Source organism: Dipteris shenzhenensis, chromosome 11 (assembly GCF_047967505.1).
Source record: "Dipteris shenzhenensis isolate YYH24624 ecotype China chromosome 11, Dip_SZ_1.0, whole genome shotgun sequence".
Taxonomy (NCBI): domain Eukaryota; kingdom Viridiplantae; phylum Streptophyta; class Polypodiopsida; order Gleicheniales; family Dipteridaceae; genus Dipteris; species Dipteris shenzhenensis.
In genome coordinates, this window is record NC_141606.1 from 27668290 (window position 1) to 27686922 (window position 18633).

General features: G+C 46.4%; 1 protein-coding gene across 3 annotated transcripts in view; it reads right to left on the reverse strand.

The window, feature by feature from the left end:
• Positions 1-18633, reverse strand: part of LOC147896849 (diacylglycerol O-acyltransferase 1C-like) — a 206024-nt gene that overhangs the window by 67358 nt on the left and 120033 nt on the right. The window lies entirely within an intron of this gene.

An 18633-nucleotide genomic window follows, 5' to 3' on the forward strand; every position in this document is an offset into this window, starting at 1 on the left:
CTGGCTATACCAGGATAGTAAGGCTGTTGGCATCCTTGGAAGTGACATTATGGCTGAATGCGTTTTGTCTCGATCCATACATCAAGGATGCCCACTAACTGCATTACTTTATGCAATTGCCACGCATCCAATGCTATCTATATCGACATCCATTGGCCTCTGGTGAGTTGCATGGTTTGAAAATGCATGGTAGCAAGCCAATGATAGCAAAGGCTTACACAGATGATTATTTCTTCACGTTGCAAAATACAGAAAGGGATCTATCCTACATTATGAATGCTTTATCTTTATTTGGTCTGGCAGCTGGCCTACATGTCAATTTTACGAAATCTAATCTCATTTCTTTTCATACGAACGATTGGCATAATTTACTGTGGCCTCGGGAAATAGTCTCGCTTGTGCAGTTGGTGCGTCATCTAAGTTACCCATTAGGGTGGAAAGTCGCTCGCAGGCAGCAAATGGATTGGGTGCTTGAAAAGCTCAAGAAGAAATTGGAATATTGGAAATTGGCCTCCTAGCGTTTACATGTGTGTCTTCGTAAGATTGATCGGCCTTGGGCTGCCAAGATGAGGCAATCGCTTCTGCATCTTGGATCTAATGTATTTGGCCATTGGAGCACAAAGCAATGGGCCGGCCTTCTTGGGCATATTCATGGCAAAATTAGGTCCCGCTCTTTTGTTCGTCTGGATGATTACAGACTGGAAACGAATCTTGTCGCATCTCTTTTTTCCTTTTTCAAGAAAAAGACTTATATTAGTATGAACGAAACCTGCGAGAGCAAGCTCAAAGCGAAAATACAACATGTAGTCCATGAAATAAGGCCTTAAGGTGGCCAAAAACTCCTCTAAAAGAGGCAGAACAAATCCAAGGCTGAGGCTGAAATGCCACCACAATCCTGTAGAAGAGTCCGAGAAGGAAGGGGAGCTTCTTCATTCCCTAAGGAAAGCAACCCTCCTTGCAAAGGCCGCTCGAGAGGATCCCTGAAGTGCATTTCTTGTTAGCCCGAACCTGTATAGTATCTATCCAAATACTAAACAAAGTATCAGGATCCAGAAGTGTGGTTCTGGGAATGGTCTAAGGCCTCTGTGCATCTAGCTCTCCAGATATGCCACCCTGAAATGCTAGCCAGAATCTCCCTAGAGGAATCCACTGAAACAAGTACCGCTCTCTCGTAAAACACCTAAGGACCTGAAAGGGAAATCCAAGCAATTGAACCCCAGATCATAAATAAAGGATGGAGGGCAACGGTGCTGAAAACCTAGCAATCCCTTTCCAGATAGTCCTCGCCTATCTGCAGTCCCATAAGCAACGCTGAACTGATTCCACCGCAGAGTGGCAACGAGGACACGTAGAGTCTGCCCCAAACCTGGACCTCCACAAGTTAATTGCAATCCCACCATGAATAGAAAGCCAAAAGAATAAAGTGATTTTTATATTCCTATGGGATTTCTAGAGCCTCTTCCAAAAAAATTTCTGCAAATCATTAGAAATCTGAAAATTCTCCCAATGGGTAGCCCTGGAGGGTCTCCAGCCTTTGCAACTGATATGAAACCTCCTGCCATTACTTACAGTGTAACGAAAGAAGGGGAGGCTCTTCTCTCAATGCCATTCATCAATCCATTCCCACTCCCCTGGGTCCCATTGCAGATACTTTATGGAGGCCCCACCATAGAGCCACAATCTCCATGGACCCAAGGCCAAGAGAACTGGGTCAGGGTCTAGGTAGGACTGAGAATCAGAACCAAACTCTAAAAAACCAATGAATGAGGAAAGAACTCTTGCTCGAAGAGCAAGGGAGAGAACCAAGCAAAGGAAAATCTATGGGTGAAAGAACCCATCCGCTCAAGGAGGAAGCCAACCTGAGATCAAAAGGAATACCAACCGCTACCTCACCAAAGGTGGAAGGCACGAAATCCTCATCAGGAAAGCCTGCTAGATCTGCCAAGGCCGAAAAAGAATTCCTAAAGTTTAGGTCTCGCATTGGGGTACGTAAAATGCATGCAATCAAAACTGGAGGGATGGTGGATGCAACACCGTTCCCTCTATCCAGGAGGGAAGACACGGACAAAGGAAGAGCATGCTCGGAAGAACTATGACCACAAAGATCTGCAATACGGTCAAGAGAGGAAGCTGCAATCAAGGCATCGTCTGAAGCAGCATCCTAAGGTAAGCAGGAAGTAACCTCAGATATCACTGGACAAGGGGAACTGAAATCTGAGCAGTATCCTGAGCAATAGCCTTCGAAACTGCAGAAGTAACAATAGAGGTCCCAACATGAACAGGAACAATAGCCTCAATGGGGCCATCCACTAGAACGGGAATGCCCATGGCCTCAATGGGAGCAGCCTCTAGAGCAGCAGTTGTCTTATCATTGGGAGGTGGAGTTCAAACCGAGACCGAAGCCCATTGAAGGACAGTAGGTGCCACAGGTGCTGGTCGTGTAACGCGTGAAGTCAGTGTCGAAGGAGCGCTTTGTCGTGGAGGAGCTGTAGCAACATTGTCGTGGTGGAGCACTCTAAGGAAGTAGAGGAGAAGCTGTACCAGAACACTTTTTAGGCCTCGTCTTCTTTCAGAAGCAATATTAAGCGAAGTGCCCAAAGGTCCCAAAGGTCCTACAAATGACGCACTGACCATGTCTGCCCACAGTTTTGACTCTAGGTACCCAGTTTGATTTGATTGCCTCTGCTATAGTAGAAGGCAACCCAAGAAGGGGTAGGGATTTCAATGACAATCTTGAATGAGGGCAAGAGGGCAATGATAACCTGAGGAAGTCTGGGAAACCTAATGAAGAGGGAGGTGCCATACTGATCACTGCCAGTGTGAAATGAACCAAAAAAATCCTTGTTTAGCCCAATTGCAGAGGGTTGGCTTAAAGCAAGGTGCTCATAGCCTTTGGAGAATCAAAAGCTACTTGAAAAAAACCTCGTCCCAACAAGAGAACATCTTTAGGTCGAGCGGTGAGGCTGGTAGGTAAAGCTGCAAGCATCCTATCTCTGGCTTGTAGCCTGGAAGGATAAAATCCATAGATGTGTGCAAAGAATGTAGTAGATCCCTCAACGTCTATGTCCTTCTTGAGCCGCTACAACTCATCTTTTAAAAAAAATGACGATTCCCATGGCCGGTGGAAGCAGTTGAGGATTGGTTGAATGGGAATCCATTCGTCAATCGAGAATGGAAAGGTCAATTCAAACACTAAAAAGCTTCGTCCAGCAAATCCCTGCTACTACAGGAGGGCTAAAGGAGAATGGGTAAGTTGAGTTTTAAATTTCTTTTTTTGGGAGGGAGAAGGGAGCTAAAAGAGAGGAGCGGGGCTAGGTATCAGCCTAGGGGAGGAAGGAAAGGAGACAGGGAAAGGAGGGGGGGGGGGGGAGGAGGAGGCGGTAGGGTAGGGAGGGGAGGCGGAGAGGGGTTGGTGGGCCGGGGGGGCAGGCTGGCACGTAGGCATGAGGTAGAGCCCACGGGACCGGGGGGGGCAAGCCAGCCCATGAGGGGGCAGGGTAGAGCCCACCAGGGGGAGAAGAGGGAAGCTGAGGGAGGAGGAGGCAAGGCGGGGGAGGGGAAGGGCTGAAGGAAGTGGGGGGACGGTAGGGGGCAGGCTAGCACGCGGGTGTGAGGTAGAGCCCACGGGAGGGGGGAGGGCAAGCCAGCCCACGAGGGGGAAGGTAGAGCCCACCGAGGGGAGGAGAGGGAAGCCGAGGAAAGAAGAGGCAAGGTAGGTGAGGGAGAGGGAGAGGGGAGGAAAGGAGCTGAAGAAAGGAGGGGGGGGCGGGGGGAGATAGGGAGGAGTAGTAGCTCAAACCTGTATATGAGCTGATTCACCTAGTTCTCTCACATCTCAAATGGGTGGGACGATCCTCTCCAAGTGGTAACTCCTTGCATGCTGACAATATACATGGGTTGAAGGTGTTTGATTACCCATTAGCCTTACAACCCCCTAGGTGCTCTTACTTCATTTGGTCAAAAGGCATTCGTTCTATTGGTGACGTTGATAGGTCAAAAAATATAGTAAGATCTTGTGCATTGTACATAATAAGGGGTATGCACATAGATATGCACTTTTATGTTTTGGTCTGGGTCACGGGATACCAGAGACTACTTTTGGAACTATGATGAATGGCTGTATATATTTCAAGATAAATAAAAAATGCTTTTTTGCAGGGGCACATGGAAAATGATGAGAAGCAGTGTGGGTACACCCATATCCAGAGCATTTGTGGTATCCAATGTGACGAGGTTTTTGTGTGTGATTGGATTATTATTATTTTTTCATTTATTCACACTGGATTTTGAGTTTTCTTTGTCATGAGTGATATCAAAAATTGAGGATGGATATGAGTCTTACTATGTATCAGCATTGGGTCAAAATTTGTGGTTGGTTGTGATTTTTCTTGGATTTGAAGGAATGTGCATTGAATGTGTGTGGGGCATTAATTGCTTGGTGTATGTTTTTTGGAAAGGGGAAAAGAGAGTGGTTTGATGCATGAAATGAGGTGGCTAGCAAATTTAGGAGTTCTGCATGGATGTGCAAGCTGGCTACGTGATCAAGTGAAACGCTTAGAGGAAGAGGGGAGCTACCATGTTACGTGGTGGAAGATTGCTAGAGTTTCCAAAAGGGTGATGGATCCGTGGCTATCTCAAGGAGGGGGTTGGCATGCAAATGAAGGGGAGAGCCTAACATCGTAGGTGAGAGGAAGTGCGAAGGGGGAGAAGAAAGAAGAGTCGAAGCAAAGAAACGCAATTCAGTTTCTTCTTCAACGATGAAGTTCTAAGGGAACTGGACTCATCATGAGGGTATTGAAAGGCTGGTTGCTGATTGTGATTCGTTCTAAGGGAACTGGACGACTTCTTTGTGATACGTTCTTGTTGTTGTGATCATTTGCTGATTTGATTGTGGGATATTTCCTGAGAAGAAGGCTTCAATGACGGGCTAGTTCACAACAATGGTTTCACGATCGAAGGGAAAATGTTCTTGCTGTTGAATTGAAAGGTGCTCCTACGTCATTTTTTGATTGACTCTGATTTCCTGATAGTAAGAGAGAAGAACGCCTTGCTGTTGGTGTCTTTTGTCCGTTGGTGTGGTGTGAGAGCGATCAGTATGCCAATGGATTGATCGAATTTTCTTGAGACAAGAGTTTGTCAGGTTGTTGGCTGCTTTACTAGATTTGAGAGTTCATTTGAGTTTCTCCTTGGCTGCTCTTCTGAACTCACTAGATGGCGATAAGGCAAAGGCAGTTTAATATAGGCGCTGATTTGTCTACCTACGACCACGTGATTGGTGGGTTGCTGATTTGATGAGGAAGCTTGATCGCTGACTTATGTTCGTCATTAAAAGAGTTTTTTGCTGGCTCCATGTGCAATTCGGTCTGAGACAAGAAGACATCTGTGAAGCAGTACGTGATTGGTTCCTGATGCACATAAAGAGAGACCTTTTCCACTGAGCTATGGGTTCATTTCCTATATTTTGATGTTTCTTGTGCTGTCACAAGATGCTTGTGGGCCTTACGTTATCCTAAGATTGATATTTATTTTGGGATTGGTGATTCGTGGATCTTCCGCTTTGTGTCTGGAAATGATTGCAATGAGCTTGTGTATGACACGATTCTTGTATTTGGATCCATGCTCTGGATGGTGTGCTAGGCTGTTGTCTCTTGGAGCCAGTGCACACTGCAGTTCTGATTCCATGATTGCCCCGGCCTCAATATCTTCCAGTCTGAAGATTATCTGTTGTTTTTTAGCCGTGTTCCTCTTTTGTTTTCTCATATCTTTTTTGGCGATCTTGCTGGGGGGAGTACACAAAAACATTGTGGGTCTTGAATTGAGATAGTGTGCACTCGAAACAAGAGAGCCTGGAAGGGTTGGGTGAGATTTAATCTATTTTTTGTGGGTTGGCTGAAGATGAGGCAGTCGATCAAGTGAGCAATGTCGAGTGACTAAGACCAAATAAGCGAGCGAGAAAAAGCGAGTAAAGCATAAATGGTTGGGCTACCAACACATAATCTCATGTATGTATGTACTCATCATTAATAAATAGAAATACTTTGGCTATTAATAACAGGTACTATATAGTTGAAGTGCATCACTTGATAAAAACATAACCTCACTATATGTGTGTATTGATCTCGTTAATAAAGCTTTATAGTATCACCATAATTTTGAATATGATTATAACATAAGCTTGTAAGTCTACATTAGTGATAGCGTTATTTATTCTAATGAGATGAGCTTGCATAGAAATTCTTTGGCTACCAACAAGTAGTATATAGTTAAAGTGCATCATTCAATAAAAACTTCAACATCGAACATATCATAACATGTTATTGAAAGTCTACCTTGGTAAAAGTGTTCTATATATTTTCATCAAAACAACTTGCATAGAAAAAATTTGATTGTTTTTGTCCCAATATGTAGATAGAGTTCTAGCATGCTCCTATTATGAGTGGCCTTGCTCTAAATCTGGTGTAAGAAATTGGCAAAAATTCCATTAAATTCACATTTTGATGCATGAAGTTTTACTAAATGATGCAAAAGGTCACGATAATCATCTAAATCATGCCTTGCCATTTGTTTTGATATGTAACATGACCCCATTTGGATCTATAAATCAAAAGAACCAGGACGTCAAAATTCTCATCTTTTGGGCCAAAAGAGGCAGTGCGTTAACGCGCTCCCTCTTTTGGCCCAAAAGATGAGAATTTCGACGTCTTGTATCTTTTGATTTACAAATCCAAATGGGGTCATGTTACATATCAAAACGAATGGCAAGGCATGATTTAGATTATTATCATGACCTTTTGCACCATTTAGTAAAACTTCATGCATCAAAATGTAAATTTAATAAACAATTAGCTGATTTCTTGCATCAGATCTAGAGGAAAGTTCACATAATAGGGACCATATTAATATCTTGTCTATTTTAGCTTCTACCATTAATTTTTATAAGCAAAGATTGATTTGTTTTGAAATTTAATTCATTTTAAAGAAAGGGATGTACTTACTCTTTGTAAGAGTGATTCATTAGGGAGGGTTTTTTGGCATACAGAAAAACATGGGTTTTGTTCCAAGAGTGAATAGAGTTTCAAAAACCAAGCATTTGCACATGCATGTAATGCGGACTATTCCATTCAAGAAGTCCTATGAAACTTTTGACTTGTGTGCAAGATTTCATTGGTGATCTCACTTATATTGATGGAGAGAGACAACTTGATTATGAAGGATTACAAAAAATTGAATGAGTAAAAGTGAGCGAAGATAGGGTGTGTCTTTACTAATGATGCAGACATAGGTCCCACTCTCTCATGGACTTTTGAAGGACTTAGAAAGTTGCTAAAAGAAGGATTTGTCAATCTATTCTTATTTTGTTTTGATTGTTTTTTTTGGCTTGCTCACTTTTTTTGGTTTGCTCACTTTTTGGTAATCCTCGCTGAAGATTCTTGTCTGAATCTTGGGTGTAATTTGATGAGCTATGAAGAGAACGCCTCGTATGCAGGTGATACATTGTGAGTTATGCAGTGGGTGTGGGCATAGAAGGTAGAATTGCATTGATCACAAGTTTCGAGTGATTCATCTCCAAGCAATAATTAAGAAAGTTCTCAAGAAGATTGCCCTGAAGAAACAGAGATCTGTGTTAGCTGCAAGTCAAAGCACGACTGAGGAATAGAGTTATTTGTTTTGGGGTGATTGGTTGAGTTTTTTCCTGTGATTTGAGTGTACAAGATGGCTCATGAATTTCCTAGATTTTATGGGTTGCTCAATGAAGATCCTGAGAGGTTCATTGAGAGTATGGAGTTTATTGCTTTAATCAAAGACAGAAATGTTCCTAAAGTGCTTTTGCAGATTCTTTCCTTTTGCTTGATGGGAGAGGCTCGAAATTGGTTGCAAGAGTTCCAAGCTGGTTGCCAAGATAAGCAAAGGGTTCATAGAAATCCGAGTTATGCTAAGGTGAGGGCTGCCTTTTTGGCACGGTTCGCATGTGTGCGCAGGTTGTTGGCTGCTTTACTAGATTTGAGAGTTCATTTGAGTTTCTCCCTGGCTGCTCTTCTGAAGTGATTGGATGGCGATAAGGCAGAGGTAGTTTAATATAGGCGCTGATTTGTCTATGGATCTACCTACGACCACGTGATTGGTGGGTTGCTGATTTGACGAGGAAGCTTGATTGCTGACATATGTTTGTCATTAAAAGAGTTTTTTGCTGGCTCCATGTGCAATTTCTTCTGACACAAGAAGACATCTGTGAAGGAGTACATGATTGGTTCCTGATGCAGATACAGAGAGACTTTTCCCAGTGAGTTGTGGGTTCATTTCCTATATTTTGCTATTTCTTGTGCTGCCAGAAGGTGCTTGTGGGTGTTATGTTATCCTGAGATTGATATTTATTTTGGGATTGGTGATTCGTGGATCTTCTGCTTTGTGTCTGGGAATGATTGCAATGAGCTTGTGTATGACATGATTCATGTATTTGGATCCATGCTCTGGATGGTGTGCTACGCTACTGTATCTTGGAGCCAGTACACACTGCAGTTCTGATTCCATGATTGCCCCAGCCTCAATATCTTCCAATCTGAAGACAATCTGTTGCTTTTTAGCCGTGTTCCTCTTTTGTTTTATCAATGTGTTGGATGACACATGATCCTTTTCCTATGGCGGATTGTCAGCTCCATTTCAGATTTGATTATTATCCCTTTTTGCATTTAGTATCTCATTTGCTTCAAGATTTTCAGCTAGTTCCGTCACTTGAGCTTCAGGACCATTTACATGATTGGGCTTTAATTGCTAATTCTCAAAGATCTCGTCCCTAATCACTGGCTTCCATTATTATTGCTAGTTTTTTAGGGTTTTGTTACCCCCCTCTTGGTTTTCGGCCCGTGCAAATCACATTTGGCCTATGCATCGCAGTCCTGGATGGTGGAGGAATAGATTGCAGGTTGTGTGGACTTGCAAACTTCCCCTTCACCAACAGGTTTTCCTCTGGAGAGTTACTGGGGGAGTTTTTCCTACTGGTCAGCTATTGGCTCGCTGGCATATCGCCCCTACTCATTGTCATTGATGCTTTGCTCCCTGGGCATCGGTGCCTCACATCTTCTAGCAATGCCCTAAGTCTGGAGAATTTTAATCCTTTCTATAGAGGCTATTGCAGGCACGCTTTCTTGCTGCTACTTTTGGTAGGCTTTTCTCGCTCTTTGGATGGCACCCCATCAGGTCAAGTTATGACCTTTTTTTCAGTTGGGTTCGCTATTGGGCTCTATGAACTTTATGGAAGTACCACAATGATAGAGCCTTTAAACCATCATTATGGCAATCTTTTTTTGATTGCCTATGAGCTCATCCCATTGACAGCACTACATATTCATTGTACAATGACCTTTTCTGATTTTGTAATAGCATCCCCTCTCTTATGGGGCTGCAAATTGTAATATAAATACAACAGGTTTCACCCCCCAAAAAAAAAAGTGTGTGTGTGTACAGAGAGAGCAGGTTAGTGCTCCCCTGCATCCTCCTGCATAAAGGCTGCTCAGCCAAGCCCCCTTGTGGGAACTTTCAGCCCTTTCAAGCTCCCTCCTAGGCCCTTCCAAGCTCCGCAAGACTGCTAGACCTGCTAATCTGCATCGCGCCCGCCATTCGCCTCAATTTCTGATCTCGTCAGGCTGCATGTAGGTCCCTCCATGGGTGCTACAGTCCTCAATTTCTGATCTCGTCAGGCTGCATGTAGGTCCTCCATGGGTGTTCTTCTCTACCCCCTGCACTATCCCTCGCTAAACCCTGTGCTGCCCCCTGCTCTCTCTCTCCCGCTACCCCCTGCTCTCCCTGCACTACCCCCTGCTCTCTCCCTGCGCTACCCCCTGCTCTCTCTCTCCCGCTACCCCCTGCTCTCTCTGCTACCCCCTCGCTACCCCTTCCGCTACCCCTCCGTACCCTCTCGCTACCCTCCCTGCTACCCCTCGCTACCCCCTGCTCTCTCTCTCTCTCCTGCTACCCCCTGCTCTCTTTGCTACCCCCTCGCTACCCCCTCCGCTACCCCTCTGTACCCCCTCGCTACCCCCTCTGTACCACCTCGCTACCCCTCTCTCTCCCCCGCTACCCCCTCGCTACCCCCCCGCTACCCCTCTGCCACCCCCTCCGCTACCCCTCTGCTACCCCCTCCCCGCTACCCCCCCCACTACCCCCACTACCCCTCGCTCAGCCCCTCCCCCCCCCCCTTCTCGTTTTTTTTAAAATATAAAAAGGTCGGAGCTGCGAGCGGAGGTTCTCCAACAGCTCCGACCTACTGCAATCCCTTCTTTGCCTGTTGCTGCCTCCCCCATAATGAAGGGAACAGGAGGATGAGGACAGGAGACTAGGCGGGAGACCCTTCGGTTCAAATTTGCATACGCGTGGAGATGGGGAAGGGAAACGGTGACAAGGCGAAAACACAAAAGCAACTCAATCTGGAGGACTTCAACAAACGTAGCAACCGGAGTGGTTTGACAGTAGACAGCACTGCGGCCCAGAAGAAAGGGGCCCACCCAAAGCCCATGCCGCTCACCACATCCTCGACCTCTATGGTTACCACCACTATTTCACCATCATCCGCCTCATCATCTACACCACCTCTCTGCTCCCCCTCTCCTGCATCATCATCACAGGTCTCCTCTCCAGTAGCCTCACCACTAGCCCCACCGGCCACGGCTCCACAGTACTTTCCCCTCGTATCACCTCTACCTCTCAGTCAGCCACCCTTCATCACCTCGTCCGGCCTCGCTACTCCTACATACCACTCCCCCGCCCAAATCATGCTGTCCCCACCCTCAGTACAACCTCAGCAGCCCACCTTCATTCCAACCCCTCTCAAGATCCAGTTCCCACCTGGACCAGGACATCTTAGGCCCCCACTAGATGCTTGGGACTCCCTATTGGCTGAGATACATAGCATCCTAGCCCGTCAGACAGAGCTGACACATTACACCCAGGAGTAGGCCCGATACACCCAAGAGCAGGCCTGCATTATGCACGAGCAGGGTACCCTTATCTAGGGACTCAGGCACGACATCACAGCTTCAAGAGGAGCTCGGGTGGAGGGACCCCAGTCACAGAGATGAAGGCACAAATAGCCACGATACAGTCGGCTATAGCAAAGACGACTAGATGGGTGGACTTGGCAAAACGGGAGCCCGCAAAGGCAACCGTTTCAGCCGCCATACAGGAGCAGCAGCAGAGGGCTTCGAAGGCCCTCAATATCCGAATACAACGGATCACGCGAGACAGCACCAGCACCACTACGATGCCCATGGAGGAGGCGATCACCTTTGTGACCACTACCATGGGGGTCCTCGACCATGGCATAGAGGGAGCATGACGTGTTGGGAGAGATTCCAACCGAGAGCAACCCCTAGTCATTCGCTTCAGAGATTCACATGCTCGACTGAAGACACTCCAACACCAAGCCGATCTACGAGAGCATCCCACCCTGTCCATGGATGAGGATTTGACACCACTATAGATTGAGGAGCGACGAGTTCTTCTACAGCAGCGGGATGTTGCCCGCAAGGAGGGAAAATGGGCCGTGGTCTGAGATGGTAGGTTGTTGACCGGCACCCGTCGGGCTCCAACCCATACCTTTTAGGGGGACGGGGCCTATGAGACTCAGGTTTTCGAGACCCTAGATTGCACCATTTGGTACACCAGAGCCCAGAGCGTCCACTACCGATAGTCAGTGGCTACACATGAAAGTCAGCCTTCATGGATGAGACGAGGGATACAGGAGTCGTCCAAGGATCAGGCAGGGTCGCAGTATTGTACAGGTCTTCTCTCGCTGGAGCCATCTCCATTGAGAGGAAGGACGCACACTCTCGATTCATGTGGATCCAGATCCAAGATCTGGATCCGACGCACAGACACCCGTGACCTTTTCATAGCAATATGCTACTTCCCGCCAGACACATTCCACTTCGCCAGAGTGGCACGAGAGGAGGGCGAGACATCGCCATATGCACCCTTACATTAGGATATCCCAGACATTTCAGCCCGCAGGGAAGTTCTCCTTGTTGGGGACTTCAATGCCAGGACAAGCACGTGCCAGGCACCACTATCATGCTACCAGACATGGACCTAGACAGAGCACGTATGACTAGGTTCTCATCGGGCAGGATGCATGATCTCATCATCTACAACGGGCTTGACCTATGGCCCTCCTCAGGTGGCTTTACTTGCTTCCCACACGGGGGGGGCACTAGTGTAGTAGATTACATCATGGGATCCCCTACCTTCACTTCATGTATCACCAACTTCACCGTAGCACTACTCCCTCCACAAGCTGATCACACATACCTATTCTTCACTATCGCCACCCCATGCTTAGCCACACCACACACTTTTTTTTTTTTTTTTTTTTTGGGTAAATCCATGATCATATTATCAGCAAAATTTACATGAGGGTCTCAAAAAAGCAGAGAGCCTCAACAGGAAATCAAAAGCAAAGAAAAACTATTTCCAGGCATGACTGAGGAAGATCTCCTTGATAGCAAGCATCATAGATAGATTGCCGTAGGGAGAGTCTGAAATATTCATAAGATTGCAAGAACGGATTCCCAAAATATCGCATGTTGTGATCCTGCCAGATGGTCCAAAAAGCCCAATATCTGACCCAGTTCAAAAATAAGGAGTAATGGACCAGGGTTGCAGGAAGTCTGCCAAAAAGCCAAAAATGTTTCCCAAAAGGTGAGTTAGGGAAACGAAGGCGAAGCGACATGGAAATTTTGCATAAGAAGGTCTTAGTGCTGGAACACATCCAAAACAAATGAGACACCGTTTCAGAAGGGGCCATGCATCGAAGACAGGAAGCAGATGCAATCCTTCGTTGAGCCAGAGTGACCCCCACGGATAAGGTTCCTGTAAGACAACGCCATAGGAAAAGCTTTTGCTTGAGAGGCAATTTGCTTCTCCATAAATTGCGGAGATTCTTTCGCCACCAAGCAAGCGATTTTGCCATATGCCAAAGAGAATTAGCATGTAAGTGAATCCATGGTGACGGCTGGAGGAGAGAGTATGTCATGCTGACCGTTAGGTTAGGAAGAGGAACAGGACGAGAATTTGAGCCCACCGGGTGTAACTGCCAATCATGTAATCGGTCCCTTGTAGATAAAGGAGGGATGGGAAGAAAAGGCTGCAGTAATTCAGCAATTTTTCCCCAAATAAACCTGTGATGCATGGCTAGTGGATAAGAAGCCATGGCTTGAGGGAAGGAAAGCATGTGCCCAGTAGCATCAACAACGTCATTTATACACCTGATCCCCAATTTGCTGAGATTATATGCCCGAATCGGCTCTTGGAGGGCCAATGGAGGATCAAAAACAGCACTCCAATAAATACTTTCTTGCCGAAGGGAATTGGCATGAGATAAAACGGAAGGGGCCCAATGAGCATGCGAAAGGACCTGTTGCCAATCGCTAATAAGTGAAGTAGCAAAGGGGCAACCCGGGATAGAGCCTACAAATCTGCCCAAAATAACCTCCCAAAAATCAGTGAGCCAGGCACCATGTGCAGTAGTACGTAAGGACGTGCACATGGTTGCAAGCATATGAGTCCATGGCTGCTTCTGACGAAAAAAGGTGAGTAGAAGAGGAATTTTCCTGGCCAAGACATGGTGCGCAATATTCAGCACATTCAATCCACCGTGCATCCTTGGGGAACAGACTTTTGTCATCCTCATAAGTCTTAGAGCTTTAGCAGAAGACTTTGTTTTCCATAACAGTTCCATGGCATGAGACATAAAGGCAGAAATGTCTTGAGAAGTCCAGTGCATCAAAGGCAAATAATACTGAACATAAGCCATAATAATCGACTGGACAATCCGAAGCCTAACATGGAGTGGCCAAGTGGAGAGCTTCCAATAATGGAGTTTGGCATGAAGCTTATCAAAAATCCATTTTAACTGTTGTTTCCTAGTGATGTGCCAGCCAATAGGGTAACCAAGATGGTGGACCACATCACAGGGCTGCATAATGTGCCCAGGCCATAGAAGAGTATGCCAATCATATGAATGCAACGGTATGAGGCTAGATTTATCGAAATTAACATTCATGCCAGCAGCCAGGCCATATGAAGAAAGAGTGTCCATAATAGTCTTCAACTGCTGTGGAGAATTATGTTGCATAAAAAAAGAATCATCTGCATAGGCCTGAGCAATAAAGGAAGGGGCTCCAGGAATCTGAAGACCAGTGAGAAGACCTTGTGCGGTAAGATGATCCAAATATGAGAGAAGTGGGTGAGTGGCAATGGCATACAATAGGGCACTGAGTGGACATCCTTGCCGGACCGAACGACCCAAGGACCAAGATTGCGAAAGATGATTTCCAAGGATGCATTGGGCTGTAGAGCCAGCATATAAACAGTAGATGACATTAGCCATTTTTGGCCCGAAGCCCATCTTAGCCATTGTTTGTGAGATAAAGTCCCAGTTGACCGTGTCAAAAGCTTTGGCAAAGTCCACTTGCATAATAAAAACATCCTATTCAGAATATTTTGCATATTCAATAGCCATGAGAGCATTGCCAATATTATCATGAATCTGCCTCCGAGGGACGAAACCATATTGCAAAGGATGCAAGCCCTCATAGAGCACTTGATGAAGGCGGTGCACTAGCATTTTAGCAAAGAGTTTGTAAATAACGGGCATCAATGTGATGGGCCTCCAATCCATAAGATGCTCACACAATTTCCTCTTGGGAATGAGTTTAACTATGCCATGCTTCCATGAGGAGGGGAGTACTCCTGTGTGCCAAGAGTTATTAATCATTTGTAGGATGACACCTTTAAGATCCTCCCAAAAGTGTAAGAAAAACTCCACTGTGAGACCATCATACCCCGGAGCCTTACCAGGGCTAAGATGAGACAAGGCATCATCAAGCTCCTTATCAGTGAAAGGCATATCCAGTTTGAGAGCTTCCTGTGGGTTGATAATGGGATGCACTTGATGCAAAAGAATCTCCCGAGCTTGTAATTCTTGCAAAGAAGGAGTATCAGGGGGTGCAAATAGCTTCTGAAAATAAGAAAAGCATTCATGTTGAAGCTCTGAGAAAGACCGAGTCCATTCCCCATCCCGTTTGCGGACTCTGAGGCAAGATGTCTTTCTCCTGAAAGCATGTAACCCTTGAGAAAAGGATTTAGAGGAGCATCCTTTATCCAAAAATTGAGTCATCCTTGCTCGAACCTGCCACTTGGCCAATTTACGTCGGTCATTAGCTTGCAAAAGAGCTTTTGACTGAGCGAGAGTGTCCATTTGTTGGGAAGAAAGGGGCTGCATCTGAAAAAGTACAGTCAAAGATTGAACCGCTGCTTTAGCATGCCGAACTTTAGCTCTCCAATCAAGCATAAAATGACTCCCATATTCATGTATGGCATGCTGAAGCCTGTCCACAAGGCGTTGCCATGCAAAATTACTGTCATAATGGATATGTGCTGCGAGGGGAATTATGGCATGTCGGATCAATTGTTGAAAATGTGCATGCTGGAGATAGCCTTTATTGATATGTTTCATCCGAATGGAATGCAAGGGCATGTCATCCCAGGGCTGACCAAACTGAATGTGCAGGCATAAAGGAGCATGGTCAGAGAGACCAAGGGAATGATCAATCTCAATATGAAGGCAGAAATCTGTATATTGCTGAGCCTGCAGTAAATACCATCTATCTAGGCGAGCCCAGTAGTTAGTAAAGGCATTATGATGGTAGGTGTAGCCCCCAATTCCAGTGTGCATGGCTGTCCATAAATCTTGCGCATGTGTCGTGGTGAGTAATTCTTCCCATGATTGCTTTTCATAAGGGATCATATGAGATCTTTGAGTAGTATTGTCAGAAGACATGGGAGAGTTATTAAAGTCACCACCAAGAAGAGCACAAGATCGCCATGGGTAAGAAGCAATAGCATGCCACATGGAGGCTCGGGAGGCAGAAGTTTGTGAAGCATAAACCGAGGCAAATTCCCAAATATCACCATTGACATCACATTGAATCACCATCCATCTGCCATCACAGTCATTAAAGGCAAGCTGGGGCTGCAGCTCATGTCTGACCAATATGCATAGACCCGAGAAAAGCTTAGTGCCTGCATAGTGAATATCATAACCCCCAAAATGGCCAACTTGGCCTGCCATAGAATGCTGGTTATGTTCTTGCAAACAGAGAATGTCTGGCTGCCTGGATAGAACATAATTCCACACTAATCTCCACTTAGAGGGATTGCAGAGACCCTGTACATTAAAAGTAACACAGAGAAGTTTATCAGGCATGAGGATATATACAAGGAAAGGGCCAAGAATGTACAACCAAAGAGTGCTAATCATCTGCCATCATGGGCTGCAGCCCTTCCTTTCCTGGGTCAAAAGATAGCCCTTCCTCAGATTCACAGACAGGAATATGTTTTTTAAGGACTCCAACCCAATTGAGTAAGGGCGAGGGAGTGGCTGAGGTAGAGGCTTGGCCTGGAGTAGGAGTAGATGCATCCCAGTGATGAGATTGAAGGGGTCTTTGCCTGAGAACCCGCTTGGGCTGTAAAAAGCCATCAATATCAGGAGCCTTCTCTTTCTCTTTACCTTTGTCCTTGGCTTTGAATATGGCTGGGATTTGTGAAGCCACTTTTCCAGCTTTAGAGGCATTTTTATCCTGATTCTTAGACCCAATAGTCTCTTGCTTGCGAGCTGGCTGAACCATTGGAGGAGGTATGGCAGTGGCTGGAGGAGGATGCAAGACGGTAGGGCATTCAGAGGCCAAATGCCCGTACTTATGGCATGAAAAACAAGCGCCTGCGAAAATTCCCCATTTCAATTCAAAGTACTTTTGCCCCATTGGCAAACCTTCAACCTCCACTGCAATGGAGGGGAGAGTAGGGGTATCTGTGTCCCACAATATACAGAATCTATTACGATTCCCAGCAGGGCGAGGAGGGCAGATAACTTGGCCCAGTGCAGCAGCCAATCCGGGCAGTTCCTCTCGCATATAGTCTGGGAAATTAACCACCTCCACCCAAACAGGACAATGATGCCGAATGAGACTTTGATAGTCCTTGTTAGGGGACCATGGCATAGCATGCACCATTTGCCGGCCATAAAACAAAGGAGAAAATTCAAGCACACGCTGTTTCTGCAAAGCATCGGTGAGGTGAACTTCATAAAACCCACGAGAGGCAAAGTACACTCCCTCCACAAAAGAGCCTCCGAGGATGGACTGAATCCATTGCGCAACATCATTGGCAGATGGTATCTTTCCCGGAAAAAAGATAATGACTGCAGTGTGGGCAAGCTTCTTAAGTGGCTGCACCAAGGATGGTAGCTGCAATTTATAGGTAACCTGGGGAACAGGCTTGCTCCAATCCTGGCGAGATTGAAGGAAGTCATCCTTGAGAGTGTCGAAGACATATTGGGCCTCTAAATCCATGCTGGCGTCTGAAGCGAGATCAGGACAGCGTCTTTTAACCTCTGGTGTGCGCTCCTTGCGCACATAGGTAGTTAACGTAGCAGCGTCTGAAGCCATAGGGAGAAAGAAGAGACCAGAAAGTGAAAGGTAGGAGATTTAAAACAGGAAGGAAAAGGGAGAGAGAGCAGGCTGCGTAGGGTAAGCAAATGGAAACAGGGTGGCACGAGCAAGGGCAGGGCAGCGCGAACTGGAGCAAGGCGGCACAGGGGGAGCAGGCGGCGCAGGTTGGAGTGGGCGGCGCACGCTGGAGCAGGCGGCGCAGGCTACACTCTCTCTCCGTCGCTCTCTCACACACACAGAATCACCTCTCTGCTTTTTTGAGACCCTCATGTAAATTTTGCTGATAATATATAGGAAGCACGACACCTACCACGACATACACTTTGATAACAGCCTCTCACCGGCCTACTCTGGACGCCTAAACAGACTCCTAACCTACATCGATCACATACCACTCATAGAGGACCGTGCTACCCTAATTAGTCGCACACTCCACGAGGCTGCCCTCAAAATCTTTCCACACACCACACGGTCCACTACACCACCACCTCTTGGTTCTGTACCCTACAACAATTGGTATGATGCGGAGTGCAAGGCTTATCGCCGACAGCTCCGACTTGAAACCAAATGTCACCTCCCAAATACACCAGACACGGTACGCAAGTACCGACGTCTCGTACGTCGGAAGAAGCAGGCATTTCTTCGTCAAAATGAGGAGGAGCTGCTTCACATCTTATGCAGCAACAACTCTAAGGATTTTTGGCGGAGATTCCTTGAGCGTAGGTCTCCATCACCCCTCATCGACACAAGAGTCTGGCACACGTATGCACACCATCTTTATGATGTCCCACACCAGCCTACTCCAGATCTCATACACACACATCGCCCCACCACTTGGACGTTGTTCACCAGAGGGGGAGTCAAGGACGCGACATTAAAACTGCACAATGGCTGAGCTAAGGATCACGAGGGGCTATGCACTGAGTTTATCGCATATGGGATCGACACGGTAGCCTCGTCCTAGCAAAGCTATTCAATGACGCTATTTGCCTTGGCTTCCCCCGCACCTGGACACTCAACACCATCACCTCCATCCACAAGGCAGGGGATCCCATGGACCCGAGTAACTACAGGACTATCATGATTGGACATGTGATGTCCAAGATCTATGCAGCTGTATTGGATGCGTCAG